Source organism: Moschus berezovskii, chromosome 11 (genome assembly GCF_049115385.1).
Source record: "Moschus berezovskii isolate FMDL1 chromosome 11, NW_MosBer_1.0, whole genome shotgun sequence".
NCBI lineage: Eukaryota > Metazoa > Chordata > Mammalia > Artiodactyla > Moschidae > Moschus > Moschus berezovskii.
Window position 1 is genome coordinate 7,196,785 of NC_142470.1, and position 13,106 is coordinate 7,209,890.

The window sequence follows — 13,106 nt, forward strand, 5'->3', positions numbered from 1 at the left end:
ACAGAGAAGTATGTAATTATAGTCAGTGTTATCATGGGGGGTACAGGGTACCGTGGGAGCCCAGAGGGGACACCTAACATAGAAAGGGGTTGGAGTAGTGAAGTCAAGGAAGGCTTCCTGGAAGAGGTGATGCCTAGCCTGATACTTAGAGGGCAAACAGGACTTGGTCCACAGGTTGAAGGAACTAAACAGCACCTGCCTACACTCAGAGGTGCGTGACTTTCAGGGACCAGAACAGCTCCATGCGACTGAAGCAGAGAACATCAGATAGGAAGCATGAGAGGTGAGCTTACAGAGGAGGATGGCCAAGGCCAGGTCTGCCTGGACCTTGAGAGAGCAGTGAAGACTACAGTCTTTACTGGAGAGCAGTGGGAGCCTGTCAAGACTTCTAAACAGAGGAGAGATGTGGCCAGACTTCCTGTTTAGAAACATAACTCAGGCTTCTGCTCAGCGGGGACTGGGTCATTTTGACCAGGCTTCTCACTGAAGATAAAAAGCTGAAGTATCTATATTCAGTGCAGAGATAGAGATCCGTGCATGTGTGCACGCTCAGTCGCTTCAGTCGTGTCTCACTCTTTGCAGCTCTACAGACTGTAGCCCACCAGGCTCCTCCATCCATGGGATTCTCCAGGCAAGAATACTGGAGTGGGTTGCCATGCCTTCCTCCAAGTGATTTTCCCCACCCAGGGATCGAACCCACGTCTCCTGCATTGCAGGTGGATTCCTTACCACTGGGCCAACAGAGAAGCCCAGAGATAGAGATCTACATTTCCAAAAGCATTGAAAGTTCACAAGAGAGTAAAAAACTTTTAAACCATACCTGAAGGTCAAGTAGGAACCCAGAGAAGAGAATGTACATAGAGACCATTCTTGCCTAAAGAGCTTTTCCAAGCCCAGAGGAGTTTTCCCTTTGCCAGTTGTGAAGAACTAGGTTCAGTTCAGTTTAGTTCAGTTGCTCAGTCATGTCTGACTCTTTGTGACCCCATGAATCGCAGCACGCCAGGCCTCCCTGTCTATCACCAACTCTGAGAGTTCACTCAAACTCATGTCCATTGAGTCAGTGATGCCATCCAACCATCTCATCCTCTGTCGTCCCCTTCTCCTCCCACCTTCAATCTTTCCCAGCATCAGGGTCTTTTCATGAGTCACCTCTTCGCATCAGGTGGCCAAAGTATTGGAGCTTCAGTTTCAACATCAGTTCTTCCAATGAACACCCAGGACTGATCTCCCTCAGGATGGACTGGTTGGATCTCCTTGCAGTCCAAGGGACTCTCAAGAGTCTTCTCCAACACCACAGTTCAAAAGCATCAGTTCTTCAACACTCAGCTTTCTTTATAGTCCAACTCTCACATCCATACATGACAGCTGGAAAAACCATAGCCTTGACTAGACAGACATTTGTTGGCAAAGTAACATCTCTGCTTTTTAATATGCTGTCTCGGTTGGTCATAACTTTCCTTCCAAGGAGCAAGCGTCTTTTAATGTCATGGCTGCAATCACCATCCGCAGTGATTTTGGAGTCCAAAAAAATAAAGTCTGACACTGTTTCCACTGTTTCCCCATCTATTTCCCATGAAGTGATGGGACTGGATGCCATGATCTTAGTTTTCTGAATGTTGAGCTTTAAGCCAACTTTTTCCCTCTCCTCTTTCACTTTCATCAAGAGGCTCTTCAGTTCTTCTTCACTTTCTGCCATAAGGGTGGTGTCATCTGCATATCTGAGGTTATTGATATTTCTCCCAGCAATCTTGATGCCAGCTTGTGCTTCCTCCAGCCCAGCGTTCCTCATGATGTACTCTGCATCGTGTTAGATAAGCAGGGTAACAATATACAGCCTTGACATACTCTTTGACGAACCATCATGAAGTGCATGGTAGAAGCAGCCAAAATTCTCTCTGGAAGAAGGCAACTTCATCCCATGCCTTAGATTTCGTTGCACTCAAGTTTTCAAATACTACAACCAATGTACAAAGAAAACTGGCCCAAAGAAGACATCCAAGAAAAAACACACCTGCAAAGTTTTCAGATATTGGAGTTAGCTTAAAACAACTATGTTTACTATGCTTTTGAAAATAAAAACACAAGAAACATCAACAGAGAACATAAAACTATAAGTGACACGGCAAACTGACCAAATAGAAGGTCTAAAAATGAACATATCAATAACTGAAATCTAAACATTCTGAGACTTTACTTCTTGACCTTTTGGTGATGGTCCCATACTCTTCCACAGAGCTGTATGTTTATAATTCATGTGTTTTATGCATGTGTTATACATTTCAAAATAGCCAAAGGTAAAAAACACTCAGTGAATGGGTGTAAGAGCAGGTTAAATGCAGACAAAGAAAGAACTGGGTCAAAGGAAGATAAACAAAAAGAAAGTATCCTGAATGTGTTGCAGAGAGACCCAAATATAGGGGCAAGGAGACAGTAAGAGACAGAGAGGATTGAAAAGATGGAGTTTAATTAGAAGAAAGAAAAATAGAAGAAGATAGTTGGGCAAAGGCAATGTTTAAGAGATAAAGGCTGATAATATTCCAGAAATAATTAGCAGCATCAAGACACCCAAAGAGTCCCAGGAAAGATAAATTTTAAAAATCCACACCTCAGGACTTCCCTAGTGGTCCAGTGGCTAGGACTCTGCACTCCCAATGCAGGGGGTCTGGGTTCAATCCCTGATCAGGGGACTAGATCCCACATGCCACAGCTAAGGGTTCACATACCACAACCAATACCTGATGCAGCCAAATTAATTTAAAAAAAAAACAAAACCTACACCTCAGTCCAGCATTGTGAACCTGCAGAAAGCCAAAGGTAAGGAGATAAGATATCTAATTGCAGTTGCTGCTGCTAAGCTGCTGCTAAGTCACTTCAGTTGTGTCCCAGTCTGTGTGACCCCATAGATGGCAGCCCACCAGGCTTCCCCGTCCCTGGGACTTTCCAGGCAAGAACACTGGAATGGGTTGCCATTCCCTTGTCCAATGCATGAAAGTGAAAAGTGAAAGTGAAGGCGCTCAGTCATGTCCGACTCTGTGTGACCCCACAAACTGCAGCCTACCAGGCTCCTCCATCCATGGGATTTTCCAGGCAAGAGTACTGGAGTGGGTTGCCATTTCCTTCTCCAGGGGATCTTCCTGACCCAAGGATCGAACACACATCTCCTGCGGCTCCTGCATTGCAGGCAGACTCTTTACTGCTGAGCCACCAGGGAAGACCAAGAGGAAACATAGGCAGCTCTAAAGGGCAGGAGGTGGGAGCAGGGAGATCTACACGGTGGCAGGTATGCAGAGCAAGGCACTCACAGATCCAGGAGGCAGCAAGTTGACAGGAGACTATGAGAGAGAGCAAGCCTGGACAGGGAGGCTGAGCGGGCAGAGCCCCTGCAACCCACAGAGCCTGGCTGAACACATGTGTTCGGCCAGCCCTCAAGTTTACCCTCAAGTAAAGCAACATCTGCTCCACACATGGTGGTGATCACAGTTGGAGGTCACAGTGAGAGCAGCGCTTCGCCTGGCTTCCCTTCTCCATCCTGGTGCAGAGAGCCAGCCCTGCTCACCTGTTAGCTTCTCCTTCAGTGGCGACTTCTGAACCGTTAGTAACGCCTCCTGCCAACTCCAGCAGGTGGGACACCAAGTCGGAACACTGAGGCAATCAGAAGCAATGACTGCTTAGCAGAGTTTTTTCTCTTTTCTTAAATTTATTTAGTTTGGATTGAAGGATAACTACAATGTTGTGTTAGTTTCTGCCATACATCAACATGAATCAGCCATCAGCCACAGGTATGCCTATGTCCCCTCCTTCTTGAGACTTCTTCCCTCTTCCCACCCCATACCATCCTTCCAGGTTGTCACAGAGCCCCAGTTTGAGTTCCCTGAGTCACACAGCAAATTCCCACTGGCTATCTATTTTACATATGTTAGTGTATATGTTTCCATGCACCCAGCCCCTCGTGCCTGTCTTCCTGCTAACCCAATGAACCCTCCTCGCCTCACCCAGAGAGGACGTCTACAGAGAAAGGCATATATTCTCATCTCTCCTCATCACAAACTGAAAGCCAACAGCTTAGCCTTGCTGGTGTCCCCAGAGGTCCCACCTCCAGAGCTAAATGCACAGCCATCTAAGGACACAGAGACCTCTCCTCCCAGGGCAGAGAAACTCCAGGGCTCCCCAAAGCCTGTAAAGTTGGGAACTGAAGCTTCTCGGAGCCCTCCTGCTCCCGCCTGCCTCGCAGCAGCTCGTTTCTACAAAACCTGTGGGCTGAGACTGCATGTGACTCACCTCCCTCCCTTCCTCTCTCTGAGTAAATGTCAAGTAACATCAGTTATCCCGTCCCCTTCAGCAGCCTCACTCCCCGCTCACTTTTGGAGGAGCTGTTTACCTCGGCTGGATCAATCAACGTTTGGGGAGAAAATAGAAACCCTTTTAGATCCAATTAATGAAAATTGGGCAGCAGGAATGTGCCTGTTTAAAATTTCACTACCTGAGCAGGGAAAAGACTGGCGATGCAGGAATGTGGGTCCCATTGTCAAACCCTGGACCCTGCCAACATTCAGAAAAGAGAAAACCTATTTCTGCAGGGGCAAGAGCTGGATCCCCCCCCACCCCAAACTTGGTTCTGGTCAGACACTTCTTTGCGAGTACAGAGCTGGAAGCAGCCTCTTTGCTGATTCCTTGCAGGGCGAGCAGGGACACGATGAAGGAGTGGAAAGGGTTTGGGGTGAGGGGGGCCACATGAGTAGCATGAAAGCTTGGGGGAGACTCAGGGTCCGGCAGCTGCTTTGGGTGGGGTGTATGGCATGCAGACCACCCCCCATTGCAAGGGCCTCTGCTTCTTCTCTGTCTCCCTCTCCCCCACTTCACGCAGTCCCCTGGGAGTCCTTCCCAGCAAACCATCTGCACCCAGGCCTTCTCTGGGCTCAGACAGGGACAGGAAGCAGCACCGTTCTCCTAAGCACACGTGATGATCACCTGAGCTGATGGTGGCCCACGCGGGTCCCCAGCACTGCACTGTGCTGGGCCCAGCGCATGGCAGGTGCCTAATAACCAGGTGTAGCTCCCCAGGGCATGGCAGCACCCATTCATCCACACCACGCAGGGTTGAGAGGACACCCATAAATGGCACGTTCCCTGTCCTCGAGGGCCACGGTCTCTAGGGCAGACGGAGAAGTTGACCGTGGGCTGCAAAGCCAGGTGACCAGCGTCACATCACCTGGGTGAGTGGGATGCGATGGGAGAAAAAAGGAGGGATGAGTACGGGCAGGAAGGAAGTGCTTACAGGCAGATGAGGCAGGAGAGGCGTTCCAGACAGAGGGGATGGCTCGAGCCAGGGTCCGAGACAGAAGGTGGCACCAGGCGGCGGGCACAGTCAAGGCGGGTGGAGGGAGGAGGGGGCAGGCAGGGGTGAGGCTGGCTGGGCCCAGAGCCACGGGCTCCCTGCAGACCGTCTCCTGCCAGCTGGCCCTTCGCTGGCAGAGGGGGTGATGCCTGGCTCCCGGCGATGGAAGAGGCACCTGGGTGAGCGTGGCACGGACGTCTCTTCACCCTGCCAGCCACAGCTGGGGCTTTCGTGGAAGTGCCTAACTCCGGAGGGGCGCACACGGGAAGGACCCCAGCTGTGCTCAGCATGGCTCTGCCAGGTTCAGAAAGGCCCAGCAGAGAAGGCAGGCTGCCCTGTGCCAGCCCAGAGCTGAGGCCCCCACTGTCCTGGCATGGAGACGAGGCCACATCTGAGAGGGCCTGGGTCTTCTGTGCAGCTGTGCGGCCTGGCCTCGCTCAGACTGTCCCAGAAAGCGACACTCAAGCCCTCCGGGGGGCTCCCAGGGCGCAGGGCTGGGGCACAGTGTCTGGCCACCCTCTCACACATGGCGGGCTGGGGCCTCAGAGATGGGAAAGTCGGGCTCCGCTAGAACAAACACCCCCCAAATCTCAATCTCGGTGGCACCGCACAACAGAAGTTGTGTGTTTCGCTAACACCTCCTGGCCAGAGCTCTGCTCCACAGAGTCACTCAGGGCTCCAGGCCGGGAGGGACTCCCCAGCTGGTAGCTCCCCAGGGGGCTTTCTCAGTCACCGAGTCAGAAGACACAACAGGGAAGTTGGTATTCAGTCCAGAGGGGACCGCTGTCACTTCAAATCTCAGCCCGTCAGACAAAGACAGAGCAAAGGGGCTGGGGCAGGAGACATAGATGGATCGCTTGGCGTGACCATCCTTGACGCAAGCGGTGATGAGAATCCTTCATGTGGGGCCCCGGACCTGGGGGCCTTGGGCACTCCGGTTTAACCTGTCAGGGTCCCAATCTCTTGGCTGGTGGAACAGGGATCGGGTGGTCTCGGCCTCGCTGGGTTGGAGTGGGGAGCTAAGAAGTAGAGTCAGCAAAGCGCTTCCTGCTGCACGAGGCCCACAGACATCTGTTCCCTGTGCGTGCGTGTGTGGTTCCTCCTCCCGTCTCTGACTGCAATGGTTATTAGTGAGAACTGTCAAAACATTTTTGTTGCATTTGCTTTTATTTTATAAAAATGAGTTGGAAAATGCACGAGCAGAACCATGAGCACAAAGGGAGGAGTGGGCAGGGTTGGTGTAACGTGACCAAGGGCAGACATGCAGAAACACAACAGGAACTATGGACGCTGATCGTCCTTTGGCCGAGCCCCGGATGTACACACAAGCTCCTGAACCTGTACCACCTTGACAATTGTGCCTAAGAAGACACAGCTGTCTTTTGCTGCTTTGAAACTGAAGCAGAAGTCAGTCAGTCGTGTCCGACTCTTTGGGACCCCACGGACTGTAGACTACCGCGCCCCTCCGTCCATGGGACTTTCCAGGCGAGAGTACTGGAGTGGGTTGCCATTTCCTTCTCCAGAGGATCTTCCCAACCCAGGGATCGAACCCGGGTCTACCTGCATTGTAGGCAGATGCTTTACCGTCTGAGCCACTAGGGAGCTGCTGCTTTAGGGGAACAGAAACCCCATTATAACACTCAAGTGTGTGTCACATTCACATATCCACCTGCCAAGAGTTTTCTCCAGGAAATCATATGTTGAAAGGAAGGGGTTCCTATGGCAGGATTCCAGGTGTCCTAGGGGTGAGGGGCAGAGGAAGGCTTAACTAGTTGCCAAGGGAAGTTGGCTCCACAGAAGAGGCAATATTTAGGGTTGACCCGAAAGGGTGAATTTTGGGGGCTGACCTGAAAGGGCTTCCCGGGTGGTTCAGATGGTAAAGAATCAGCCTGCAATGCAGGAGACCCAGATTCTATCCCTGGGTCAGAAAGCTCCTCTGGAGAAGGGAATGGCAACCCCCTCCAGTATTCTTGCCTGGAGAATTCCATGGACAGAGGAGCTTGGTGGCTACAGATGGTCATAGAGTCGGACACGCCTGAGTGACTAACACATACACGAAAGTATGAACAGTCACATCTTGGAAAAAGGGAAACTAACAGACATCGAAGGTCAACTCTCCTGCCAGTGACTCCCTCAACTGTCTCCCATCACAGAGGCTGTAAAAGTCATGTGCTTACTTTCCCAGCCTCCCTTGCAGCCAGAAGAGGCCATGGGACTATGCTCTGGCCAAGGGCATATGAATCAAAGGCTGCAGGGGCCTCAGGGGAAAACCTTTTCCTCCCTGATGAAAGGGGAGAAGTACAGGAGGAGAACACTGTCTCCGCACCCTCACTGTACCGTCTGTCACACACACCCTCACCCTTCCCACTTGGGCTTGTGGTCTGGTGAAGACAGGGATGCTGGAGCTGTGGCAGCCATCTTGTCACCATGAAAGATATACCAAGAGAATCACAGAGAAGCAACCCAGGGCCCTGATCCTGACCCTAAGGTGGAAGAAGCCTTGTAAACGTCTTCCCTGGTCTTCTTTTTAGGTAAACTTTCATTGGTCTGGGAGTTTGTCTAACACCTGTGGCTACAGGCATTTCTAGGGATATAAGGTAGGATATACGGTCCTACCCAACAAGGAGCTCACAACAATGAGCAGCCTTTGCCTCTAGAAACCATCTCAGGAAAGAAAGCAAATTCCCATTTAGGCACAGAATGTTTTCATTCTATCATCTAAAATCAGAACAAAGGGTGTTCCTACATAGCAGCAAGTCTGAATGTTACTCAGGGCCCCCAGCCTCCCAGCTAAAGCCCACTCTCCTGCACCTCCTCAACTGCCCTTCAGCTCACCATGACCTATGGTTCCTTAAACACACAGAGCTGTGTGCTATCTCCAAGCCCTTATCGGCCAGGGCCCTGCCGACTGTACCTGACCACTTGCCCTCCTTTCTTAGCTTGGGCTGCTGGATGAAATTCCGTAGACTGGGGGACTTTGACAGCAGGCGTGGGTGTTTCACAGTTCTAGAGCCTGGGAGTGGAAGGTCAGGTGCCAGCATGGTAGGGTTCTGGTGAGAGCCCTCTGTCTGGCTGCTGGAGTCATTGGGACTGAGGGGCTGTGGAGTGGTGGGATCAAGGGAGATCTCTTGTCTGACATTTGGGAACAAAAGGCACTGCTCTCAAGGAGACCCCACCTGGAGGGCAGGATGCAGGAGACAGAGCCCCAGGCTCAGGGCAGGCAAGCTGCAAAAAGCAAGCAGAGGCCTAGGCCAGGCCAGCAAGGGGTCAGGGGTCAGAGAGGAGACCCCAAGCCTGGGAGGGGCAATGAGTCTTGGGATTGAGAGGCCAGTCCTGGAGTCGGACAAACCTCAATGGGCTCCAGTCCCCACACTGCCACTTAGAGCTGGGTGATGGGGCCGGTCAGGGCCCCTGGAGCCTCTGCAGCCTCGACAGAGGTGTGGGACCCCGGAGGGCGGATTAGGACAAGGGCTCACTGCGTGTTCCCATCCTGTCACTAGTGCCGAGCAGCGCCGGCATCTCTGTGGGAACCACCGTGTAAATGTATCTGACCAGGGACTGAACCCATGCCCCTGCGTTGGAAGCACGGAGTCTTAACCACTGGACCACCAAGGCAGTCTGGGAACCACAGTTTAACAAGCTGTGAAAACTGTCTTATGCCTCCACCCCGCCCCCCAACCTTGCACCCAGCGATGCCCACACCTCTGTGGCCCTTCCCGTCTGCCCTCAGTTTCAGGAAAAAGTTCCTGAAGTCAAGGACAGGGGTGAGGCAACCCCCAGGAGATTCCAGAATCCCGTGGTGGGCTGTGGCCTCCTGCCCCTCCCCTTCTTGGCCGGCTCTAGCTCACACCCTGGGCCTAGAGAAATGTTCATTCTGTTTGGGGTTGCCAGATTTAGCAAATAAAAATATAGGATGCTTTGTTACATCTGAGATTTCAGATAAACAGCAAATAAAATCTTAATTCAAGTCTGTCCCATGCAATATTGAGGACATACCTACCCTGAAAAATGACTATTTACCAGAAATTTAAATTTAACTGGATGTCCTGTATTTTATGTGGCAACTCTAAACCCCTTATGGCTTTATGTCATACCCTTCCTAAAGATCCATCCATGACTCCCCAGTGCCTCAGGCCAATGTCCAGCCTGTGGCTTGTGGGATGACAGAAACCTAGCAGAGAGACTCCTGTTCTGTGTCAGCCCCAGCAGGAAGGAGCAGTAGGGCCCAGAGCATGAACAGCCGTGAAGATCGTGTCAGGGACAGGGTGGAGGGGTGTCAATTTTTCTTTTCTGAAGACAATAAGGAAACAAGAAAGGAAAACCCCATGCCACCCACCCCCATCCTGGCACCCTGCCCTCATCAGAGAGTAAAAAGGGTCAGAAAAGGCCCTTTTATGTTGCAGTGGCCCCCTGACGGGAAGGGCAACAGAGCAATCCCTCCATGCATGTCCCAGTGGCTGAGCCCAGAAGAGGCCTGGCGACCCTCCCGCTGTGGCCGGCCTGGATTCCCACCACGAATCTCATCCCCATCACAGACTTTTGCCTAAAAAGGCATTTCTTTTTGTTTTAAGCCCCTACTTCCTCCTCTGCCTGGGTGGGAAACCCCTGGTTTCAGATCAAAGGGACCCAAAAATTCACATGGCATTTCAAGTTGAGTCGCAGTTGAACCGCTGACTTCAGAGAGTTCCCAAGGGCATCGCTGGGCAGAGTCATCCCGCCCTTTATGCTCCTGGCCACGGGAGGGAGAGACGCCCACTTCCCAGAATCCTGGACCAGCTCCAAAGGCCACGGGCCTCCCTGCCTTCATACTGAGCAAGAGGCCAACCTGGGGCATGACTTGGGGTGCAATGCAGGAATGAGACCCTAAAAGAACAGATCAAAGCAGCAACAGTTGGGGCGTTTATAAGGCATGGTGCAGGAGCTTCCCAGCTGGCTCAGTGGTTAAGAATCTGCCTGCCAGTGCAGGAGATGCAGATTCGATTCCTGGGTTGGGAAGATCCCCTGGAGAAGGAAATAGCCCCCCACTCCAGTATTCCTGCCTGGAGAATCCTATGGATAGGGGAGCCTGGCGGCCTGCAGTCTATGGCGTGGCAAATGTGACTGAGCACACACTCATGCACACACGCGTGCTTCACAAGCAAATCTAATCCTTTAAGACTTGCTCCAAGCAGACCTTCTCACCGTCGCCTGAGAGCAAGCTGGGTCCATAAGTGACCGATATCTGAGCCCCTGACCTGGGGCCCATCAGTCTCATTTACTTACTTGGGGAATGATGTGGTCAAGGTCTGTCTCCCCCATTGCTGGGGATGGGAGGCGCTGGTGCCCATCTGTCCTCCTCCCTGCAGACCCCCAGCACCCAGCACCATGCCGGACACAGAGCAGGAACTCAGGGCAGATTCGTGGGACAGAGGAGGGAGGAGGGCCGTGAACTCTGTGAGAGCAGGCGTCTGGCCTGACCCGCTCTCCGCTCTGCCCCCTGTGCTCCAGGCGGACCCCCCAGGAAGCTGTGTCGAAGCAACCAGGGCTCCCTCGTCAGCACCATAAAATCAGTTCCTGGAATTTAACCAGTGAGCCAACATCAGGAAATGCAATATCTCGCTTCTGCGTGTGTTCCCTCCGTCTCCCTGGGGGGCGGGGGAGCGGGTGGTTCAGGCTGGGCTCATTGCACCGATGAGGAAGCAGACAGTGCCTACTTCCTGGTCACGGGCAGGCCAGCCTAAATCCCGGGGCAGAGATGCATGAAACTCTAGAGGAACCAGGGGAGGGATTCCTCCAAAAGTTAGGATAGGGGTTGCCTCTAGGGGAGGCAAAGGGGCTGTGAACAGTAAGGGACGCACAGTGAGAGCAGTGCGGAGGGGAAGGGGGCCCCTGGATGTTGTGGCAACACTCTATACCCTGACTTTCTATGAGCATGGGAGAGAGGGATTTCATGACCTGTAAAAGCATTGCCAGGACTTCCCTGGCGGCCCAGTGGTTAGGACTCCGTGCTTTCACTGCGGGGGGTGGGTGTGGGTTTGATCCCTGCGTGGTGCACCCAAGGCAAAAAAAAAGCTTTGGCTTCCACGTTCTGCTGCTCCTTTACAACCCGCTCCTCCTCTGAGGGTCCCCTCACTGTCTGCTCCTTAGGGCTCTGGCCCAGGTCCTCTCCTCACTCCTCCATTCCACTCTCCCCCACCCCCAGATCCCCTCCAGGTCTGGCTCCAGCCCCATCTACCCACTCCCAGGCTTCTGTCTTCAGCCCAGCTTACCCAGCTGCTGGTCAAATGACAGAAGTTCCTCAGGGCCCCCACAACATCTAGGCTGAGACCCAGGAAACAGGTCAAGAAAGAACATTCAAGGAGCAGAGACAGTGTGTGCAAAGGCCCTGAGGCCAACATGAGCCCTCCCCATTGCAGGAACTGAAAGTCGCTCCTCCCATGGCCGAGAGAAGGAAAAGGGAAGGGACTGAAAAGGGTGAGATTGTGCAGCGGCAAGGACTCTGCGGTCCCCGGGGCACAGATGCTCGCGCTTTCATAGAGGCCTCCACCTTACACCCCAGGATCCCCCAGAGGCACCAACTCGGGCCTGTGTGTTCTCACAGCGGGGTTTATCCTTCCAGCCAATTCACGCCCTCGCCTCCCAAAACCACTCTCCCTCTGTCCTTCCGCATCTCCCTGCTCATCCTCACCCTTCTCGCTCCCCACCTCCCTCCTCTCCTCTCCCTCCTATTTCACACACACTCCTGACTGTACGTGTTCAGCACACTGTGCGCAGCCCTTTTTGTTTTCGTTGTTGTCTAGTTGCTAAGTTATGTCCGAATCTTTTGCAACCCCACGGACAGTAGCCCTCCAGGCTCCTCTGTCCATGGGATTTCCCAGGCAAGAACACTGGAGTGGGTTGCCATTTCCTCCTCCAGGGGATCTTCGCGACCCAGGGACCTTCCCGACCCAGGGACTGAACCCATGTCTCCTGCATTGGCAGATGGATTCTTTACCACTGAACCACCGGGAAGCCCTCTCCTATTTCACACACGCTTCTCATCCGAACAAGGAAGCAGGGACTAGCACAGTCCACCCCATGTCCCTACTAGCTGGCGGAGCAGACACAACAGCCCAGAACCCTGGGAGCCAGGAGGTATGTTAAGCATCCACAACCAGCCTGGAAGCTTCTTTCCAAGAATGGCCTCAGTCTCCTTCCTGCTTTCCCATCCCACCCTTCCTCTGGTGGGTGCACCAAGCACGCTGTCCACTTCCTACACCGGTCTGTCTGCCGAGGGTGGTCGAGCTCAGGCCTGGCTTTCATCAAAACCACCCATCCCGAAGGGCATGAGCTGATGCGGAGGAAGAAGGGGTCAGAGGAGGGGGTGGAATTCTCCAGATTTTCTCCCAGCCTCCAAAGGGCCTCCAGAGAGGTGGTTATATAAGCTTTCTTTTTAAAAAGCGTGGAAAAGAATGTTCTCCAAACATTAAGAAGTGTCACACAGGACAAATTATGGGTGGATACCCTGCCTGTGGGTAGGGCCAGTCCTCAGCCAAGAAGACCCAACTGCTCCTTGGGGTTGGGGGCTGGACCAGCCTGTCACCTTGGGTCCTCAGGCCAAGCTCGGAGCCAGGCATGAGGAGGCGCTCAGAGAATATTTGCAGACTTAGCAAATGAAATCAAAGGGGAAGAAAGGATCTGAAAAGGAGGAGAAACAGGCCAGGATTGGGGGTGCAAGGAGGGAGCCCGGGAGAGAAGGCAGGAGGGTAGCTCCTGATGGGAACGGGGCTCTGGAATCAGGAAAACTGCTGAG

The 13,106-nt window shown here is 52.9% G+C and overlaps 1 long non-coding RNA gene across 1 annotated transcript in view; it reads right to left on the reverse strand.

Moving 5' to 3' along the window:
- The window catches only part of LOC129539807 (uncharacterized), a 32,934-nt gene extending 22,039 nt beyond the window's left edge, over window positions 1-10,895 (reverse strand). The window contains exon 1 of the long non-coding RNA XR_016038518.1: window positions 10,598-10,895. This is a non-coding gene — a long non-coding RNA (uncharacterized LOC129539807). The remainder of the gene's footprint in view (window positions 1-10,597) is intronic.
- Window positions 10,896-13,106: the final 2,211 nt, after the last annotated feature.